This window comes from Euphorbia lathyris, chromosome 6, assembly GCF_963576675.1.
Source record: "Euphorbia lathyris chromosome 6, ddEupLath1.1, whole genome shotgun sequence".
In the NCBI taxonomy this organism is placed as follows: domain Eukaryota; kingdom Viridiplantae; phylum Streptophyta; class Magnoliopsida; order Malpighiales; family Euphorbiaceae; genus Euphorbia; species Euphorbia lathyris.
The window spans coordinates 39,585,240-39,607,531 of record NC_088915.1 but is presented as its reverse complement, the minus strand read 5'-3'; the positions used below and the strand labels follow the sequence as shown (position 1 = coordinate 39,607,531).

At 35.9% G+C, this 22,292-nt stretch overlaps 1 non-coding gene across 1 annotated transcript; it reads left to right on the top strand.

The window, feature by feature from the left end:
* The first annotated feature begins 21,061 nt into the window (after positions 1-21,061).
* On the top strand, positions 21,062-21,168 carry LOC136234365 (small nucleolar RNA R71). The gene has a single exon (XR_010691251.1). It is a non-coding gene; the product is annotated as a small nucleolar RNA R71 (small nucleolar RNA).
* The last annotated feature ends 1,124 nt before the right edge of the window (positions 21,169-22,292 follow it).

The window sequence follows — 22,292 nt, the reverse complement described above, 5'->3', positions numbered from 1 at the left end:
CCAACGTGACCATTTTGTGCAATAAACTGTAGAGTGTTTACCAAACTCATATTTCACCCAAACATTTGGGTGCAAGAGCGACCACCTCTGAGCTAGCAACTTTAGTCATTGCCTTTCGTTTTCGCAAAGTGTTGGTTGATAAAACTACTTAATCAGTTTTGGAGATTTTTCTGAGGTTCAGTTTGTTTTTAATTGCAATTTGAGTAGTCTGGAACCGTATGGATAATAAAAGTGCAGTGGATCCTTGTCTGTGTACAGGAGCTATTTGTTGATTTTTCGCTGCTTTTGATTCTTTCTTGCTTGAGGACAAGCAAGATTCAAGTGTGGGGAGGTTGATAGCTCCCATTTATATAGGTTTTTAGGATTGTTTTAGTTCGTTTTTGCCTTATTTCCTTTCAAGTTCAATAGCATTTCGTTATCTTTTAGATAAAATGAGTAATTTCCGTTATTTATTGCATTTTTGGTGTTTTCAGGGATTTTGGGGCTATTTTAGCATTTCCGAGTCAAACCCGAGCCAAGTGGAATACTTCCGGACTATAAAGGACCTTCAGAGTTTAAGGATTCATCAGGGACCATTAGAGCGAATTTTGGAAGTCCAGGGACCTACATGGAGAGAAACCGGAGAATGCTGCCCATTTGGAGCCTATCTTGTCGAGACAATGCCTGTCTCGTCAAGACAGGCCCTCGACTCGTCGAGACAAAGTCTGTCTCGACGAGACGAGGCGGTAACGATGGTTCTGAAAAGGAACCATCGCGTGGTGTCTCGCCGAGACGAGACGCTGGGGAGCAATTCCCTAGTGTCCTCTTACCTTTTAAACGCGAATTTGGCTTTGAAAAATGCCAAAAATGTCCCTAACCCTGTCTACACTATAAATAGGAGCCATCTTCTCCTTTGTTAGGGTTACCTTCTTTTTCTCCTTATTCCTTTTCTTCCTTCTCCCCTTTTCTCTTCATCAGATTGAGATAATTTAGTTTTTCTTTGATTGTAAATGCTTTCAACTTATTGAAGATTGGTAGAGGAGATTTCTCTCCCCATTTTGTAATCAGCATCAAACAAATCTGGGTTTTAGATTTCTAATTCCTTAAATTGTCTCTTACTCTTTGCTTATTCAAATTAATTATGATTCTTGTTGATAATTTGTGCCTTAATTATTTCGTTAGTTTAATTATGAACTAATCCCCATCCAATCTGGGATGGGGATGAGATTGATTGCGTAACCGTGTATGATTAGGGATTCAGATGTATGGAATTGTTTCCAATTGATTAGATTATGCATGCTTAATGTCCTAGGTTTATCAGAAATAGGATCATTGCTAGAATGAGATTCGATGATGATCAACTAGCCTGACATTGCTGAACCTAATGCCTTGAGTCTGACAAATATAGGATTGCAAATAGGTAGTTACCTTACCAAGGAACCACCTAATCCGAATTAGCATAATCTGACCTCGCTAGAGACCACTAGGAGTGCGGACTAGTGGCTGGGCTACGACTTTAGCCTTAATCACCACATAACCTAATGCTTTGCATGACCCAGGTTATATGCCTAATCAAGCCGTCAACCAAATGCATGTGAATAGGCCATATGAGATTGGCCATGTTCATATGGTTAATTAGGTGATTACCATCAATTATTATTAGGATATACCCCTGAATCCCAGGAAATCATACATGGAATCCAATTAAGAGAATCCCCATCTTAGATTGTTTCATCAATTAATTCGAATCCTACCCTTCAATCGCTCTTATCTTCTATTCTAGAAATTTACCTCTTTAATCACTCCACATCATATTCAACCTTCCGAACAATTGTGTTTCCTACCTTAGGGCGACTAGTTGTGAAAAATAGTCCTTGTGGTTCGATCTTGTGCTTAAGCACTATATTACTTGTTGCGATAGGATACACTTGTTCTATTAATTGCTATACACTTTACGAGCATCAGCAAGTGGCATGACGTCCCGTATAATAGCCTAAAAGGTGACATGCCTATGGGTGTTTTGTAGGCAGTTCGATATGCCCACAATGCATTATCAAAACTTCAATTGGTTTTAATGTAAGACGAAATTAAACCGAGCTAAAAATTGTTAGTTCAATTTAATGCCCATAAAGCTAATTGAAAATTGAAAATAAGATTTATTTTATCATGAATTTGCATGATATAAACTACAGATTGAGAATAAAGAATTTTTTTACTTAAATACATTTACTCGAGACGTTTTTGATAAAAAAATTTCGGAGATTTGTAAAAATATTGCCCATATAAAAATATTATTTCTAACGATAATTATAACCTAACAATAATCATAAGTTATGTATTTTAAACATATGAAAATATATACTAAAAATAATGTTTATATAAAAATGTCATTTTGAAATGGTTTGAAAAATGTTGCATATTGCATAAAAAATGTTGCATTTGCATAAAAACAAATGTTACAATATGTATATTACTTAAAGTTATCAACATGCATTTATACTAAAATAAATGCCATTCATCCGCATTCGTTGCATTCATTCGTACTTAAAATAAAAATGAATATGAAATATCTCATCCCACACTTAATTTGGACCATGTTCTCATTGGTGCAAAAATTGATAAAACACGAAAAAAATAGTACGAAATAAAGCATACGAATTAAGATAGTAAAATTGGAACATAACATTTAACATAATAAAATAGAAATCGTACCAAACAAAATAAGAAAATATTGTACCATACCGAATAAAACACAAAAATAACGAAAAGAGTTAAATAAAGAAAGGATAAAACCTATCCTTGAGAAGGGGAACCCGATGGTGATGGTGTAGTCACAACTCCTTGGCGTCGGAAAAATGATAACATCCGGCAACGAGTTGATTTGTGCTCACGCCTCAAAGTGTTGATATTGGCATCCACCATGGTGATCTCAAACTCATTTCGGCATTGTTGGCAACAACGTCATGTAACCGCAAATTCATTTGACGGTTATGCTCGTTCATTTGTGACAAAACACGTTGCCATCCGACTTGTTCTTCAACATTTGGATCTTCTTCATGTGCTTGCTCTTGGGTTTGTGTATCAACATGCTCCTCTTCCTCACCCTCTTCAGTACCTAAACCTTGGGAACTAGAAGCTCCTCCACCCGTGCAAGCAATGAGATGCTTAACGCGTTCTTCATATGATATAAACATGGGGGGACCAAGTTTATGCACTAAATTGGCTCTTTGAAGAGCCACAACATCTAAAAGAGGCAATCCAACATGATGAGGGAGGTTTTGATAATCCGCTAATTCACCTCGTGCACCCAAAACAATCCCGGCAATTAAATTACCTATAGGCACTTGCCTATTGTGGGAAGCGGCGGCACGTTGTAAATTCTCGAAAATCATGCTAATACTATCAATGGTGAGATTTTTAAATATACTATCAAGCATGAATAAATCATGACTTTGGACCTTTGAACTCTCTACCCGACCAAACAACGAGAAAGAAAAATACTTGTGAAAATAAAATACACAATTATCTCTAATCCACTTGCTCGAAGTATTTTTTGGATAGAAAACGTCTTGGTTTGTCAAAGAATTCCAAACAGTGTGCGTATCAAATGTTTTCGGTTTTTGATAAAAATTCTTAGTAGGAAAACCAAACCATGCTCCCATTGTTTCATAATCCACATCAAACCTAACCCCATTATTTCTAAAAGAAATAATACCCTTCTTTTTATCATATTTGAGAGAGACCAAGAACTCGATAATGTAGGACTCAATATGCGGAAACCGCATACTAGCAAATCTAGTCCAACCAAGAGCACTTAAAAATTCATTAATGCACTCAGAGAAAGATAGTTCATTTACCGTATCAAAATGAAAGAATGGCATGTCGGTAAACTCCATTTTGGTTCCGTTAAAGTGAAGATAACATCGGCCTTCCGCTTCCGATTCAATATCGAACACAGCCCCATATTGAACATGAAGACGATTAGCCTTGGTTGCTTTAATCTTGTTAGCGGCTCTCTTTTGTCTAGGCATTTTGCTTGAGTTTGGTTTGGAAAATTGGCTTGAAAGAAATTGAGAGATGAAAGAAATTGTAATGGTTTGAAGGAGAATATGTGTTTGTGGAAGGAAGAAGATGATGAATAGGGTAAAAATATATAGGGAAGAGGAAAGATCTTTGTATTGGGAAGAGAAAAGATTGTGTGATTGGTGAAATAATGAGGTGATGGATGTAAGTGTAAGAGATAGGTATTAAATAGGTAGAAGAATAGGTTTTGATTTTGAGTAGGAATAGGAAAAGATGCAAAAAATTGGCTCAATCCCCTGATGCAGCGTGTCAAGACCGAGATTCAGGAATCTCAGTCGCGACAGGAGGTTCCGAATGAGATGAATTTCTCTTGCAATTCCTTCCGGCGCTGGTCGCGTAGAGATTTTAAAATCTCTACCGAGATTTCTGACCTGGTAGCCTAAAAATGCATATTTCAACGCTGAATTAAATAATTCTTCTTGCAATTATGTCCCATTAATGAAAAGATTAATTCCTGTAACTTAAAAACACAATTAAAACATTAAATTAAAGGAAAACCAAAGGTTTTACCTTAATAAATAAGAAATTAATGAAACAATTAATGCCTTTTATTAATAACAGAACATTAATAAACATTAAACATGAACATTTAGAATTAATACCTTTATTAATAATCAACAACATATGTACATACATGAACAATAATGAAAGAAAACATATGTACTTGAAATCATAAACAAACCTATATACATTATGTACAATCAAACAAAATAAAATTAAATGGCATCCCAGTGAATTGGAATACATCTTGCATTAGCCCGATTTATCTTCGCTTGTATGAAGATTTGTCTTTCTTCAAGAGAAAGAAACTGTGGGCCGACTCGAAAGATTCGTTTAACAATTCCCTCACTTTCCAGGAACTCATAATCTAAGACTGGGAAAGGTTCTTTATCAGTTCAAGGAACCGAAACAACTCCTTTAGTTCCAAGGATAATTCCACAAATAATATTCCCGAATCCAACTTTTCTGTCCTTTGAATGTGAGGCAGCAACTAATCCCTCCATTAAAATCTTTGAGTAATTAAGGGCGTTGCCTTGGAATATGTCTCCCAACACATACAAGTCTGTATCTTGGACGACACCGCTACTGGTCTGTCCAAACAAACTGTGGCAAAGAAATTTATGCAGGTACAACATGGAGTTAGAATTTATAGACTTGTTGTAGGCGAGACTCGGATTGAATCTCCGAAAACCCGTCAACATTCTCCATTTGTCCCGAGAAGTCATTTCTCTCCCAGGATGGTACTGGTTAGTATCCCTTGGTAGGAAACCAAACTGTGCATGAAGTTCTGGATACCCAAATGTATATGCTTGGCCGTCACGACGATAACTCAGACGAACTCGCCTCTTATTGATGAAACGAACAGTACACAGGAACTCCAGTACCCAGTCTCCTATAATTGGAAACTCCATAAATGCAAACTTAGTCCATCCTAAGTTTCTCAGATAGCGATCCATATCATCGCTGATCCCAAGTTCATCATTCAAGAACTCGTCCATGTACATCATTCCACAGAACATTGCATATCTAAACCTATAATAGCGTCTGCCTTCATTAGTATTATAGATGGGGAATGGTGCTCCATAGCGTGATGAAATATCAATACACTTGGTGCGAGCAGACGTATTTTTCTTAGAATTTTTAAGAGAGGAAGTCATGTTGGAGAAATAAGAAATGTGTATGTAACCTTTAGAAATGAAGAAAGAAATTCAGAATTCTGAAAGAGATGAAGTGAAATAAAAGAATTCTGAATCTTCCAAGAATATATATAGGTTACTTAAATGAAAAATTATGTCTGTTGAAAATGAATAGGTGTCAAATTATACCTTTTGGGTTGAAAACTGACTAAATTTTCGAATTTCAGCATGAAACTAAGGAAGATACACAAAACAAAGGTGACAGGCCGACATATTGACCGTGTCGCGACCGAGGTATGGGAATCTCGGCCGCGACACGCTTTGCCCAGCCTGGGCAAAGGCTGTCGTAACCTCTCCCACGTTGCGACTGAGATTATTAAAATCTTGGTGCGAGCAGGACCTTCCCTAAATCTTGATACTGAAAATCTCAACTGAGATTTCTGAATCTCTATAGAGATTTTCTGAAATTTTCATAAACACATAATAATTTGCTGAAATAAATTTCAAAACATGACTTAACTAATTTTTATTTAATAAAACTTAGTTGTACACAAAACTAAAAAAAAGTAAATTATATAAAAATAAATAAAATAAATTAAAAATAAGTAAAAATTAAAATTATGAACAAAATATAAGAAAAACAGAAAATTAAAAATATGTAAACTAATTAAGGGGGTGTTTGGTTGCTCCTTTTCATGCTCCTTTTGCCTTTTCACTTTAAAAGGGAGAGTTTTAGGTGTTTGGTTAGTGACCTCCTGTTTGCCTTTTACAATTGAAAAGCAGTATTAGGTGTTTGGTTAGTGATCTCTTGTTTGCCTTTTACATCCGAAAAGCAGCCTTTTACAAAAGTAGAGAATCTCGGCTTTTTGGAAAATCAGCTTTTTCCAACAGCAAACAGCAAACCGTAACAGCAACCGTAACAGCAACAGCAAACCGTAACAGCAAACAGTAAACCGTAACAGTAAACAGCAAACAGAAATAGCAAACAGTAGGTAAAACAAACGGACCCTAAATTAATTTTCATAAAATTCGTCCACTGATTCAATTGCTTGAATTGGAGCGCCTTCGTAATAAATTTTGCATCGATTACCGTTAACCTTAAATCGATTGCCTTTTGGACTTTCTAACTCTAAGGATCCATAATCAAATGTTTTAACAACTACGAACGGTCCATTCCATCTAGACTTAAGCTTACCTGGAAATAACTTTAATCGGGAATTAAAAAGCAAAACTTTATCCCCAACATTAAAGCTTTTGACCTTAATTCTGGCATCATGCCATTTTTTCACTTTTTCCTTATATACCCTTGCATTTTCGTAGGATAAATAGCGTAATTCATCCAACTCGTTTAAGTCGAACAAACGCTTTTTTCCTGCGTTTTGCAAATTATAATTAAGGGTTTTTATTGCCCAATATGCTTTATGTTCTAACTCTATTGGTAAGTGACAAGCTTTACCATACACTAGTCTGTAAGGTGCAATTCCTATAGGTGTTTTAAATGCAGTACGGTATGCCCATAACGCATCGTTAAGTTTATGTGCCTAGTCTCTTCTAGAAGATGAAACTGTTTTCTCTAATATCCATTTGAGTTCTTTACTTGATATTTCCGCTTGACCATTCGTTTGAGGATGGTACGGCGTAGATACACGGTGGTGTACTCCGTATTTCCTCATAAGCGACTCAAAGCTTCTGCTTACAAAATGAGTACCTCCATCGCTTACCATAACTCTAGGGACTCCAAATCGACAAAATATTTCATTGAGAAACTTAACAACTACCTTAGAATCATTTGTCGGGGTTGCAATTGCTTCAACCCACTTTGAAACATAATCTACGGCTACTAATATATAAGTTTTGCCAAAAGAATGAGGAAAAGGACCCATGAAATCGATTCCCCACACGTCGAAGATTTCAACTTCCAACATGTTTGTGAGAGGCATCTCAGCTTTCCTTCCTAAATTCCCAGTTCTTTGACATTTATCACATCAGATAATAAACGAACGAACGTCTTTAAACAATGTAGGCCAAAAGAATCCACATTCTAATATCCTAGCTACTGTTTTACTTACACTGTTATGACCTCCATAAGAGCTTGAATGGCATTCTAACATTATAGAGTCATACTCAAACTCGCTAACGCATCTCCTAAGCATACCATCACCACATGTTTTGAATAAGAACGGATCTTCCCAAAAATATTCTTTTACATCCGAAAAGAATTTCTTCTTTTGCTGGGAGTTTAATCCATCTGGAACAATATGAGCAGCAAGGTAATTAGCTATATCCTCATACCATGGTGTTATGACACTTTTTACTTGTATGAGATATTCATCGGGGAAATCATCTTGTATGCCAACGGTTTCACCGATGGGACCATTTTCATCTTCAAGTCTTGATAGATGATCGGCGATAAGGTTTTCGACTCCCTTTTTATCTTTAATTTCTATGTCAAATTCTTGCAATGGTAAAACCCATCTAATAAGACGCGGTTTTGCATCTTTCTTAGCAAACAAATATCTTAAAGCTGCGTGATCGGTATAAATGATGAGCTTAGATCCTAACAGGTACGATCTAAACTTATCACAAGAAAAAACTACCGCTAGCATTTCTTTTTCGGTTGTTGTGTAATTTAACTGTGCACCTGACAAGGTGTAACTTGCATAATATATGACACGAAGTTTCTTATCCTTCCTTTGACCTAGTACACATCCTACATCTAAGTCGCTTGCATCGCACATAATTTCGAAAGGTAAATCCCAATCGGGTTTAGCAATTATGGGTGCACTGACTAAGGCAGTTTTCAATGTATTAAAGGCTTGCAAACAATCCTCATTAAAATCAAAAGTTAAATCCTTCATAAGTAAATTAGTAAGTGGTTTGGCAATTACAGAAAAGTTCTTTATAAACCTTCTGTAAAAACCTGCATGTCCTAAAAATGATCTTACTCCCTTAACAGTGGTTGGTGGGGGTAATTTCTCTATAACTGAAGTCTTTGCTCTATCCACTTCTAATCCTTTTTCAAATATTTTATGTCCTAAAACTATTCCTTCATCTACCATGAAATGACATTTTTCCCAATTTAACACTAAGTTCGTTTCTTCACATCTAGACAATACTTTATCTAAGTTCTGTAAACATGCATCGAAAGAATCTCCATAAACTAAAAAATCATCCATAAAAACTTCCATGATATCTTCAATGAAATCGTTAAAAATTGCAGTCATACAACGTTGAAACGTTGCATTACATAGACCAAAGGACATTCTCCTATAAGCAAAGGTTCCATAAGGGCATGTGAAGGTTGTTTTATCTTGGTCATCCGGGTAAATGTAAATTTGAAAGAATCCGGAGTAACCGTCTAGGAAACAATAAAATGCATGACCGGCTATCCTTTCGATCATTTGATCAATGAAAGGTAGAGGAAAATGATCTTTCCTGGTTGCCTTGTTTAGGTTCCTATATTCTATACAAACCCTCCAACCTGTGGTGGTTCGCGTAGGTATTAATTCACCTTCGTCATTCCTTACTACAATTATGCCTCTCTTTTTAGGTACATAATGGATTGGACTAACCCATTCACTATCCGAAATCGGATATATGATTCCATTGTCTAAAAGTTTAGTAATCTCATTTTTTACTACTTCCTTCATGTTCGGATTTAGGCGTCTTTGCCTATCCGCTATAGGTGACTTACCTTCTTCTAAGTGAATTCTGTGCATAACAATACTAGGGTTAATTCCTTTTAAGTCTGAAATTTTCCATCCCATACTACCTATCCTATTTCTAACAATCTCTTTTAACTTTTCTTCTTTTTCTTTTGTCAATTTGTTAGAGATAATTATAGGTAGAGTATCGCCTTCGCCTAGGAAAGTGTACCTCAAATGGTTTGGTAACTCTTTAAGTTCTAACTTAGGGGGTTTCAAAATTGAAGGCGGAAATGGTCCATCTTCTCGAATCAAAGGCTTTGAAGCCTTATCTTCCATTTCTTCTCCTATTATTGGTTCTATCACTTTTTCTCTTTGAATAACATCATGGACACACTCATCTACCAAATCAAGTTTCATACAAACTAACTCTTCCATAGGGTATTTCCTTGCTTTATTCATATTGAACTCAATCTTGTCTTCCCCTATTCTTAAAACTAATTTTCCTTCCGATACATCGACTAATGCACGCCCCGTATGAAAGGAAAATAGGCAATCGTTTGGCAGCGGAAATATAAAATTTTTAACCTTTTTCCATTAACCCAAGATCCGTTAATCGTTATTTCATATAAAGAGGGTTAGAAGGAAATACCTTTTGATGTTCTATCTACCGTTGCAATCGAAGTGCCAACAACTCTTACTTCGAGTTCCCGAGCACAAGACAAAAACACAATTCAAAACCAAGTTAGAATTCAACCGTATGAAAGCAATCAAGAATAGATTGTCTCTAATTAATCAACACAAGATCAAGGAATAGAGAAAGAGATTAATAATCAATTGAAACGGAAGGAAGCGGTGAATGATCTCGTCCTCAACAAGGGGGTCGAAAATTCTTCTCTTCGGTAGACTATGGCTTGGCCGAAATTTACATATAAGGGGGTATATATACTCTCTTGTATCTAAACCCTAGTTAGATAGAATTAGGTTACTAAATAAGAATTTAATTCGAAATATAATTCTTATTTATTATCTATAATTATATCTAAATATAAAGATAATAATAATAACTTTTTAGGATAATAATAGGAGCAATTTAATCTCATTAAACCTCCTAACTTATTTATCCTTTAATTAATTTAATTCACAATCATAATCTAATTAGAATTGTTAAAAATCAAATTAATTATTTATGTATTTACTATACATAAAATCGCCCCCCTATTTACTGGGCCTTAGTGGACTTAGTTGGGCTTCCATCAATTAATTAACATCTGTTTCTCTTTTGGGCTCCAAGTCTTATGTGTGACCCATTAGGTTCTTATTGCTTCTAGCCGTATGCAACCATTAAAATTAATTTTCTCAGAATTACATTTAATCTTTGCATAATGGAATGAGTACGTGAAATGTGATTAGCAAATCCGAAACATTCCCCCAGAGCTATAAGAAGACAGGTTGATTCTGTCGTTGACCTTTCCGTATTAGTTACAGTATAATTCGATCCTTTATCAACTACATCTTTGAACTGAATCTTATGACTATGGATAATGTCAAGTCACATATAGCGAGACGTTCGTTTTACTTGTACAGGCCGAGTTAACTCCAATTAGATAGGTTGAGTGAAATCTGCATTTCAAGTCTTAAGCCATCACCTTGCAAGGATTTAGAGTTAAGTCTTCCACAAGCGATCCTTGGACGTATCTCCCATTTATCGGGAGTGACAAATGCTCAATCCAATGTATAACTATCTTGCAATTACTTCCTGTGATACCCAACATCTGCCGTTCACACCCTAGAGTCATCTCTGTTATGGATCGTGTTACAACATGATCAAAGCATCACATTCCATAATCCAGAATCACTAATTAACATTCCTTTGAGTCTTAGGATTACTTATACCTATTAATACCAATGAGATGAACATGTGACAAGGATAAATCTACCCATCCTGTTATCTCAAGTCGGGTCCCCAATCCTAATGAACTCCCTTTCATTGGATCCATGTAACTGTCCAGATATCTGCATATCTGAAGCTTGTGAGATCAGCTCTCTGTCTCGACAGAAGACATTGTTACATGCAAGTCTCAACAGTGATATGTCAATCCTATTTCTAAACATATTACTTGACTTGGGGTGGTTTTTAAGTTTATTAGTTTATTATAAAGTTTCGTCTCACTTCATACTTGTATGAACACTTTATAATCACTTTAAACAAACTTAGGGATTTCCTTTTATTAGACTTATTTAGTTCTTAAAAGAGGTTGCCTTTATATAGTTTATGAAACCATATCTATTTAAAACAAATGATGTAAAGAAAACTTCATTTACATTAAGTTTATATCCTAGAACGATTGTCTATAGGACACTAAACCCCAACATACTCCCACTTGGACTAAAGCCAATTGTTTCTACAACTTATCCCAGTAGAACTTAGATGACGATCATGTACTTTCTGGGATAAGGGCTTTGTCAACGGATCTGCAACGTTGTCCTCAGTAGGTACTCTTTCTATTCTCACATCTCCTCTTGCCACAATCTCTCCTACAATGTGGTATCGCTTCAGGTAATGCTTGGATGCATTATGAGACCGTGGTTCCTTAGCTTGTGCAATGACTCCATTGTTATCAAAGTACAGTGTAATGGGATTTACAATGTCAGGCACCACACCAAGTTCAGTAATGAACTTCTTAATCCAAACCGCTTCCTTTGCTGCTTCCGCAGCAGCAATGTACTCTGACTCAGTCGTAGAGAAAGCTACGCTTCCCTGCTTGGAACTCTTCCAACTGACCGCGCCCCCATTCAAGATAAACAGGTATCCTGATTGGGATCTAAAATCGTTCTCATCTGTGAGATAACTGGCATCCGAAAATCCTTCTATTTTCAGATCCCCTTCTCCGTACACTAGGAACATGTCTTTAGTCCTTCTCAAGTACTTAAGAATGTTCTTGACGGCATTCCAATGCTCGCCTCCCAGATTACCTTGATAACGACTCGTTATACTTAACGCGAATGCTATGTCAGGTCTAGTGCATAGCATACATAATCGAAACGATTGCGCTGGCGTATGGGATTACAGCCATGCGTTTCTTATCATCTTCGGTTTTAGGACATTGATGATTGCTTAACTTTACTCCATGTACCATGGGTAAGTTACCTCGTTTCGATTCAAGCATGCTAAACCGCTTTAGCACCTTTTCAATGTATGTAGCCTGTGAAAGACCAAGCAGTCTTCTTGATCTATCTCTGTAGATCTTTATACCAAGTATATAAGTTGCTTCACCAAGGTCTTTCATGGAGAAGTTACCTGATAACCATACTTTCACCGACTGTAGCAGAGCTATATCATTTCCCATTAATAATATATCGTCCACATATAATATTAGCAATGCAACTGAGCTCCCACTTGCTTTCTTGTAAATGCAAGCTTCTTTCGCAATTTTGTTCAAAACCAAATTGTTTTATGGTTTCGTCAAAACGCTTGTTCCAGCTTCTGGATGCTTGCTTGAGTCCATAAATGGATCTCTGTAGTTTGCAAACCTTGTTTGCATCCTTTGATATGAAACCTTCAGGCTGCATCATATATACATCCTCAAGCAGGTTTTCATTTAGGAAAGCTATTTTCACATCCATTTGCCAAATCTCGTAATCGAGTGAGCGGCAATAGCGAGAATTATTCTGATTGATTTGGACATAGCCACAAGAGAGAAAGTTTCGTCATAATCAATTCCTTGTTTCTGACGATATCCTTTCGCTACTAACCTAGCTTTGTAGGTGCTAACCTTTCCATCCATATCAGTCTTCTTTTTGAAGATCCACCTGCACCAAATGGGTTTTATCCCTTCGGGTGGATCAACCAAAGTCCACACTTGGTTGGTGTGCATGGAATCCATTTCAGAATCCATGGCCTCGAGCCATGCTTTAGAATCTGGACTGGTAAGAGCCTCTTCATAGTTTTCGGGTTCATCGTCTAACACGGGAACCTCATCATCATCTCCCACTAGAAAACCATATCTAATTGGGAGTTCATGAACTCTTTGTGATCTACGAGTAGGTGGCACTTGAGTCTCATCCAATGGGACTGCTTCGGGTTCCTCAACCGCCTCTGTTGTTTCAGTTGGTGTTTCTTCTTCTTGAACTTCATCAAGTTCAATCATGCTTCCCTTTTCTGTTTCTTCGAGAAATTCTTTCTCCAAGAAGGTTGCATGCTTTGATACTATTACTTTCTGATCATCTGGATGATAGAAGTAATACCCCATAGTTTCCTTAGGGTATCCAATGAAGAAACATTTATCAGATTTAGAATCTAGTTTGTCTGACGCTACGCGTTTGACAAATGTTGAACAACCCCATACTCTCATGAATGAAAATGTGGGTTTCCTACCAACGAACAATTCATATGGTGTGGAACTAGCGGATTTAGTTGGTACTCGGTTTAGGGTGAAGAGGGCAGTTTCTAAGGCATAGCCCCAAAATGTCTTTGGAAGTAATGTTATGCTCATCATAGATCGTACCATATCGAGTAAGGTACGGTTCCTCCTTTCGGATACACCATTGTGTTGTGGTGTATAGGGACGTGTCCATTGTGAGCATATCCCACATTCAATTAGATAATTCAGAAAATCATCTGAAAGATATTCGGCACCTCGATCGGATCGAAGTATCTTTATTTTCTTTCCTAATTGATTTTCTACTTCATTCTTGAAGCATTTGAATTTCTCAAAAGCTTCGGACTTGTGCTTCATCAAGTAAATATAACCATATCTGGTATGGTCGTCTATGACGCTTATGAAGTATCTGAATCCTCCTCTTGCTTGGACTGACATAGGACCGCATACATCTGAATGTATTAATCCTAGAGTGTCTGATACACACTCACCTTTATTGCTAAAGGGTGTCTTTGTCATTTTACCTTTTAAACATGCTTCGCATGTTTCCAATGATTCAGAATCAATTGAATCTATAAGCCCATCTTGATGTAGCTTAAGCATGCGTCTTTTGTTTATATGGCCTAAACGACAATGCCACAAGTAAGTCGAATTATCTAGCTTATGCCTTTTGGTATCAATCGCGAATACAGAAATTTTGTCATCTAGCACATAAATCCATTTTGTGATATTCCTGAAAAATAGAAAATCCCATCTCTATAAAACTCGCAATGTTTGTTCTTTATTGAAATATGAAAACCGTCATCAACAAGATGGCTAATAGAAATAATGTTTCTAGACATTTCTGGAACATACAAACAGTTCCCTAATTCTATTGCAAGCCCAGAGGGCAAACTTAAAGCATAATCTCCAACAGCGAGGGCGGCAACTCTTGCTCCATTTCCTACTCGCAAGTTTATGCTTCGTTTCTTCAATTCCTTAGTCCGTCTGAGTCCCTGAATATTCATACAAATATGAGATCCACATCCGGTATCTAATACCCAAGATTAAGACTGTGAAATTGTATTTATTTCAATATAAAACATACCAGATGTTGAAGTCCCAACTTTTCCCTTCTTGAGGGTAGCTAGGTACACCAAACAGTTTCTTTTCCAATGCCCGTCTTCACCATAAAATTGGCAGTCTCCTTTGGGCTTCTTCACTTCCTTCCCCTTTGTTTCGGTGAGCATGGCCCCTTTTCCCTTCTTAGGATGGTTTGGATTGGGGAAGTTCCCTTTCCTCTTATTTGATCCTTCAATAGCAAGGGCCGGTATTCCCTCGTTTTCTTTCATATTGGGCTCGACTGTCTCGAGCATATTTGCAAGCTCTTCAAGAGAGGTTTGCAAGCTATTCATAATGAACTGTGAATAACTCTCGGGGAGGGATTGAAGGAGTAAGTCTACACTTAGTTCATGATCCATCGCATCTCCAATACTAGAAAACTTGATAATAAGGCCAATCATCTTAACACAATGTGTCATTACAAATGTTCCCTCCTGCATCTTACATCTATATAACTGTTTTGTTATCTCGTAGCATTCGCACCGAGTTTGATTCCCAAAGAACTCTTTCAGGTGCGTGACCATGGAATAAGCATCCATTTCCTCATGTTGCCTTTTCAATTCCGGTATCATTGATGCAAGCATGATGCATCCCGCGTGATCATCATCAGCCTTATGCTTCAACTAAGCATTGATCTCTTCGATGGGAGCATCACAAGCTGGGGTAGGGGTTATCGATGTATCAAGTACATACCCTATCTTATCGAACTTCAAAACGATTTTGAGGTTACGAAACCAGTCGGTGAAGTTTGAACCGTTCAACTTGTTATCGGTAAGTATATTTTGCAGATTGGTTTTAGTCATGATTTTAAGAGTGTTTTAATTTAACCTGAGAGTGAGAAACAGTAAACGTATGTTATTCATTTGCTTTAAAATCTATCAATCTAAAATTATAGGTCTTTTAATTCATTTTAAATTGCTCCCACTATTTTGCCAAATTAATAGCCCTCCATATTAATTCGAAGAATTTCATAAATCCTTTAGTGAGCTAGGATCCTAACTCCTGAGATTTCACCTTGAGTTTGCTCAACAAGCTAGTCTCATTTGTTAGGTAGATTCATGTAATCAATCACATCTTTAATGTGATTCCTAGGTTATTGGGTTACTAACCACATTAGTAACTAATATGTTATTCATATTAATCCCAACCATATTGCCCATTAGTTTATGATAACATGAGTTTGCCCATCCAATTATCATAATCTAATTTAAGTATTACCCCATATTCATGAAAGAACGATTTTCGATAATTCAAGTGCTACCATAAGACCCCGAGCTTGAGTTTGCTCAACAACCCAAAGGCCCCCAGTACTGCTGGCTGAATTATAATATTAGGGAGGGGCAACCGATTTTAATAACTTGTTTATTTACTTAACTTTTAATTAGTGAGGGATTTTTATTTTAAGTCTCATAATCTAACTTAGTCTTGATTTGCTTTAGCATACATCAGACACATACATTGGTGTTATGGACATATTTTCTAAATTATTCCGTCGAGCCAGAGACGGAATAAAAGGCCAAACCTAGGGAAATACTAACTATTACATATTTCTCTTTAGGTCCTCCGTCTTCTCCATGGCACCTTGAAATTACATTTTAATTTCTATACTACTAAAGAAAACTTCAATTAACTTGAAGAGAATTAGATGAGAGGAGAAATTACAATAGATAGTAGATAGGCATGACTCGCAGGCCCTATTTCAAAAATACCAAAAGACTAAATAGAGGGTCCAAATATGTCCATAACTCCAAACATACATAGACTCAATTAAATAAATTTAATTGGTTGATTACATAAAACACTTATGTAATATTTATGTTAATCACATTAACTCATCAAATTAACTTTCACCCAATTTTAATTCTATCAGTTTCGTATCTTCTATATTAACCTATTAGATTAATACAACTATACAAAACTTTATTTATGCATATCCCAATTATTTTGATTTTAATTCATTTAATACTTTTGATTTACAAATAGGTAAAACAAACTTTTAAATAAATTTTTCATTCGATAATCAAAACAGAAAACTGTTAATTTCTGAAACTTATATATATAAATATATTTAAAACTATTTTATTTTAAAACGGTTTTAAACAAAATAGGGTTTCACTCGTGTCGGGCCCACAAAGGGGCCCGAGACCTAAAATACGCTGCTGCCGTTTGGCAGCAGTGCCGCGGCTGGCCGCCGCTGCCTTACGGTAGCGACGTCCAGTCGTTAGACGGTTGCTGCCGCGAGGCAGCAACCGTGAACAGTAGTTCGGGTTGCTGCCTCGCGGCGCAACCCGAACTACTGTTCCGTTTTTTATTATTTAACTTTAAATATATATATATATATATATATATATATATATATATATATATATATATATCAGTATTAAAACGGTTTTAAAACGATTTTCAGAAAATAGGAAAACCTTTCAAAGATTTTCTGTTTTATCTTTAGATTGATAAAACCTTTCTAAGTGAATTCTGTGCATAACAATACTAGGGTTAATTCCTTTTAAGTCTGAAATTTTCCATCCCATACTACCTATCCTATTTCTAACAATCTCTTTTAACTTTTCTTCTTTTTCTTTTGTCAATTTGTTAGAGATAATTATAGGTAGAGTATCGCCTTCGCCTAGGAAAGTGTACCTCAAATGGTCTGGTAACTCTTTAAGTTCTAACTTAGGGGGTTTCAAAATCGAAGGCGGAAATGGTCCATCTTCTCGAATCAAAGGCTCTGAAGCCTTATCTTCCATTTCTTCTCCTATTATTGGTTCTATCAGTTTTTCTCTTTGAATAACATCATTGACACACTCATCGACCACATCAAGTTTCATACAAACTAACTCTTCCATAGGGTATTTCCTTGCTTTAATCATATTGAACTCAATCTTGTCTTCCCCTATTCTTAAAACTACTTTTCCTTCCGATACATCGACTAATGCACGCCCCGTATGAAAGGAAAATAGGCAATCGTTTGGCAACGGAAATATAAATTTTTTAACCTTTTTCCATTAACCCAAGATCCGTTAATCGTTATTTCATATAAAGAGGGATAGAAGGAAATACCTTTTGATGTTCTATCTACCGTTGCAATCGAAGTGCCAACAACTCTTACTTCGAGTTCCCGAGCACAAGACAAAAACACAATTCAAAACCAAGTTAGAATTCAACCGTATGAAAGCAATCAAGAATAGATTGCCTCTAATTAATCAACACAAGATCAAGGAATAGAGAAAGAGATTAATAATCAATTGAAACGGAAGGAAGCGGTGAATGATCTCGTCCTCAACAAGGGGGTCGAAAATTCTTCTCTTCGGTAGACTATGGCTTGGCCGAAATTTACATATAAGGGGGTATATATACTCTCTTGTATCTAAACCCTAGTTAGATAGAATTAGGTTACTGAATAAGAATTTAATTCGGAATATAATTCTTATTTATTATCTATAATTATATCTAAATATAAAGATAATAATAATAACCTTTTAGGATAATAATAGGAGCAATTTAATCTCATTAAACCTCCTAACTTATTTATCCTTTAATTAATTTAATTCACAATCATAATCTAATTAGAATTGTTAAAAATCAAATTAATTATTTATGTATTTACTATACATAAAATCGCCCCCCTATTTACTGGGCCTTAGTGGACTCAGTTGGGCTTCCATCAATTAATTAACATCTGTTTCTCTTTTGGGCTCCAAGTCTTATGTGTGACCCATTAGGTTCTTATTGCTTCTAGCCGTATGCAACCATTAAAATTAATTTTCTCAGAATTACATTTAATCTTTGCATAATGGAATGAGTACGCGAAATGTGATTAGCAAATCCGAAACATTCCCCCAGAGCTATAAGAAGACAGGTTGATTCTGTCGTTGACCTTTCCGTATTAGTTACAGTATAATTCGATCCTTTATCAACTACATCTTTGAACTGAATCTTATGACTATGGATAATGTCAAGTCACATATAGCGAGACGTTCGTTTTACTTGTACAGGCCGAGTTAACTCCAATTAGATAGGTTAAGTGAAATCTGCATTTCAAGTCTTAAGCCATCACCTTGCAAGGATTTAGAGTTAAGTCTCCCATTTATCAGGAGTGACAAATGCTCAATCCAATGTATAACCATCCTGCAATTACTTCCTGTGATACCCAACGTCTGCCGTTCACACCCCAGAGTCATCTCTGTTGTGGATCGTGTTACAACAGGATCAAAGCATCACATTCCATAATCCAGAATCACTAATTGACATTCCTTTGAGTCTTATGATTACTTATACCTATTAATACCAATGAGATGAATAGGTGACAATGATAAATCTACCCATCCTGTTATCTCAAGTCGGGTCCCCAATCCTAATGAACTCCCTTTCATTGGATCCATGTAACTGTCCAGATATCTGCATATCTGAAGCTTGTGAGATCAGCTCTCTATCTCGACAGAAGACATTGTTACATGCAAGTCTCAACAGTGATATGTCAATCCTATTTCTAAACATATTACTTGACTTGGGGTGGTTTTTAAGTTTATTAGTTTATTATAAAGTTTCGTCTCACTTCATACTTGTATGAACACTTTATAATCACTTTAAACAAACTTAGGGATTTCCTTTTATTAGACTTATTTATTTCTTAAAAGAGGTTGCCTTTATATAGTTTATGAAACCATATCTATTTAAAACAAATGATGTAAAGAAAACTTCATTTATATTAAGTTTATATCCTAGAACAATTGTCTATAGGACACTAAACCCCAACACCGTATTCATAAACGGTCTACCAAAAATTAGCGGACAATTAACGTCATATGCACAGTCTAATATAACGAAGTCGATAGGAAAAATGAATTTAGCGACCTTTACTAAAACATCCTCAATTATACCATATGGTTTCTTAGTGGTTTGATCCGGTAGTTGCAAAACCATATTAGTACGTTTGATATCTTCTTCTAGACCTAACTTTTTGAAAATAGACAACGACATTAAGTTAATGCTCGCACCTAAGTCACAAAAACAACTTGGGAATTCAATGTATCCTAATTTACATGGGATGGTGAAACATCCAGGATCTTTGAGTTTAGTCGGCAAATGACTTGATACTATTGAACTACAGTCTTCAGTTAACGATATGGATGAAATTCCTTCCCAACTAATTTTCTTAGAAATTAAATCTTTTAAAAATTTACCATATTTAGGAATTTGCGTTATCGCATCCATAAACGTCAAATTTATATGCAAATTTTTAAGTTTGTCTAAAAACGTCAAAAGTTGTTTATCATAACCCTTATTTCGGACTTTATGTGGAAAAGGTGGTTTTGGTACAAATGTTTTTGCATTAGCATCTATGGGTGAACTCTTTGAATTTACATTCACTTCTGAGGATTTTATTGTCAAATCACTTCCCTCCAAAATGTTAGTAGAATCTCCGAGCATTTCCGAACCTAAATAATGTTTTCCCGAACGAAGAGTGATAGCCTTTACTTGCTCTTTAGGATTTTCTTCCACATGTCTAGGAAGACTTCCCTCTTTTTAGGATGGAATTGATTTAGCAATTTGTCCTATTTGAACCTCCAAATTATGGATGCTAGACGAATGGTTTTTGATTAATTGATCGAATTTATTCTCAATTCGTTTAAAACCATCGTCGTGCCTGTTTACTTTACCACTAATAGCATCTATGAATTTGTCGATTTTCAAAGATAATATGCCAATCGTGTCTCTTGATTGATTTTGATAATTATTAGTCCGACTTTGATTGGCACTGACATTATTATTCTCTTTCCAACTAAAATTAGGATTATTCCTCCATCCGAGATTATAAGTATTAGAATAAGGGTTATTAGTTTGATTTTGTCCTTGGACAAAGTTTACCTGTTCAACCTCATCCATACCATCGTAATCCAAGTCTGTTTGGATTGGGTTTCCGTTAGTGTCACACAGTGTCATAAACTTGTCAATTTTGTGTGATAACGCATAAAATTGGACTTGTAACATCACGATCGGATTGAGATTAACTATACCTTTAATTGGTGATGTAGTTGAGGATGATGGTTTCGCCACTGGCATGTGTCCATGTTCGGCAGGCCACATACTACTGTTGATCGCCATTTCCTCCAAAAGTTCTTTCGCTTGGGCGGATGTCTTCTTCATAAATAACCCTCCCGACATAGCATCTAATGAACCTCTGGTTGTGGGATTTATTTCATTATAGAATGTCTGCATCAAAATTTCATCGGGCAAGTGGTGATGTGGGCATAAACATTGAAGTTCCTTGAAACGTTCCCATGCTTCATACAGGGTTTCATTGTCATGTTGTGTGAAAGATGTTAATTCTTTTATAATTTTTGCGGTTTTTGCTAAGTGGAAAAATTTGGATAAAAAGGCTTGGGCTAATTGGTCCCAAGTTCCGAATGTTGCGGCCGGCATAAAAGTTAACCAAACTTTGTCCCTGTCCTTCAAAGTGAAAGGAAATAAGCGAAGTTTATTTGCTTCGGCAGGCACGTCGTTCATTTTGAAAGTGTCACAAATTTCTAGGAAATTTGTCAAATGGGTATTTGGGTTTTCGTTAGGTAGTCCATAAAATGTCACATTATTTTGTAACATGTTAAGCAAAGCTGGCTTAATTTCGAATTGATGTGCATTTATCTAGGGTCTAACTATACTGTTCGTTACACCGGCTACTCCCGGTGTAGCGTAATCCATAAGTCTTGGGTGGATTTGCCATGGTTTCTGACTGTGGTTCAAGGTTTTGTTTCTCTTTGTTTTTCTTTTTGTTTCTGTTTTTCTTAATTGTCTTTTCAATTTCTAGATCGGGTAATTCCGGTTGAATGTCTGAACTTCGAGTACTGCGCATGAACTTGAAATTATGTGCACGAACTGAAAGTACCTTCAAACAAAAATGAAAAATAAAATTGTAAGTAAATTTAAATAAAAAATATATAAAAAATAATATAAGTATGTATAAACCTAGATTCGAAATAAAACACGAAAAAATCTAAATTTTTGTTAAAAAAAAATTGGCGTTCCCCGGTAACGGCGCCAAAAACTTGTTGAGCGATTTCCACAAATGCACGGTATACGCTTGTAGTAATAAAAGATATCGAACCCACAGGGAACGTTTTCACGGAAACTTATTTTAATTCAGTTTAGTTTACGTCTTTAGGTTTGTAATATAGAAAATCGTTTAATTAATTTGTATTGGATAGAATTAGATAAGAAATATATGTTGAACTTTAGAATACAATTCTGTTTTGAGATTCGATTACAAGACATAAACTTTTGTGTTTAAAATAAGAAGTGTATAAAACTTGCCCGCATGAAGCAAAGAAAGCAACTATAACTTTGGTAAGATTATGAACATGTAACAATTCATAAATTTACGCAATTAACAGGCTTTGAACCGTAGAAATCTCTCTGGATTGGAGCAGATTTCTACCTTAATCAAATTGGTATATTATGTCCGATAAGCC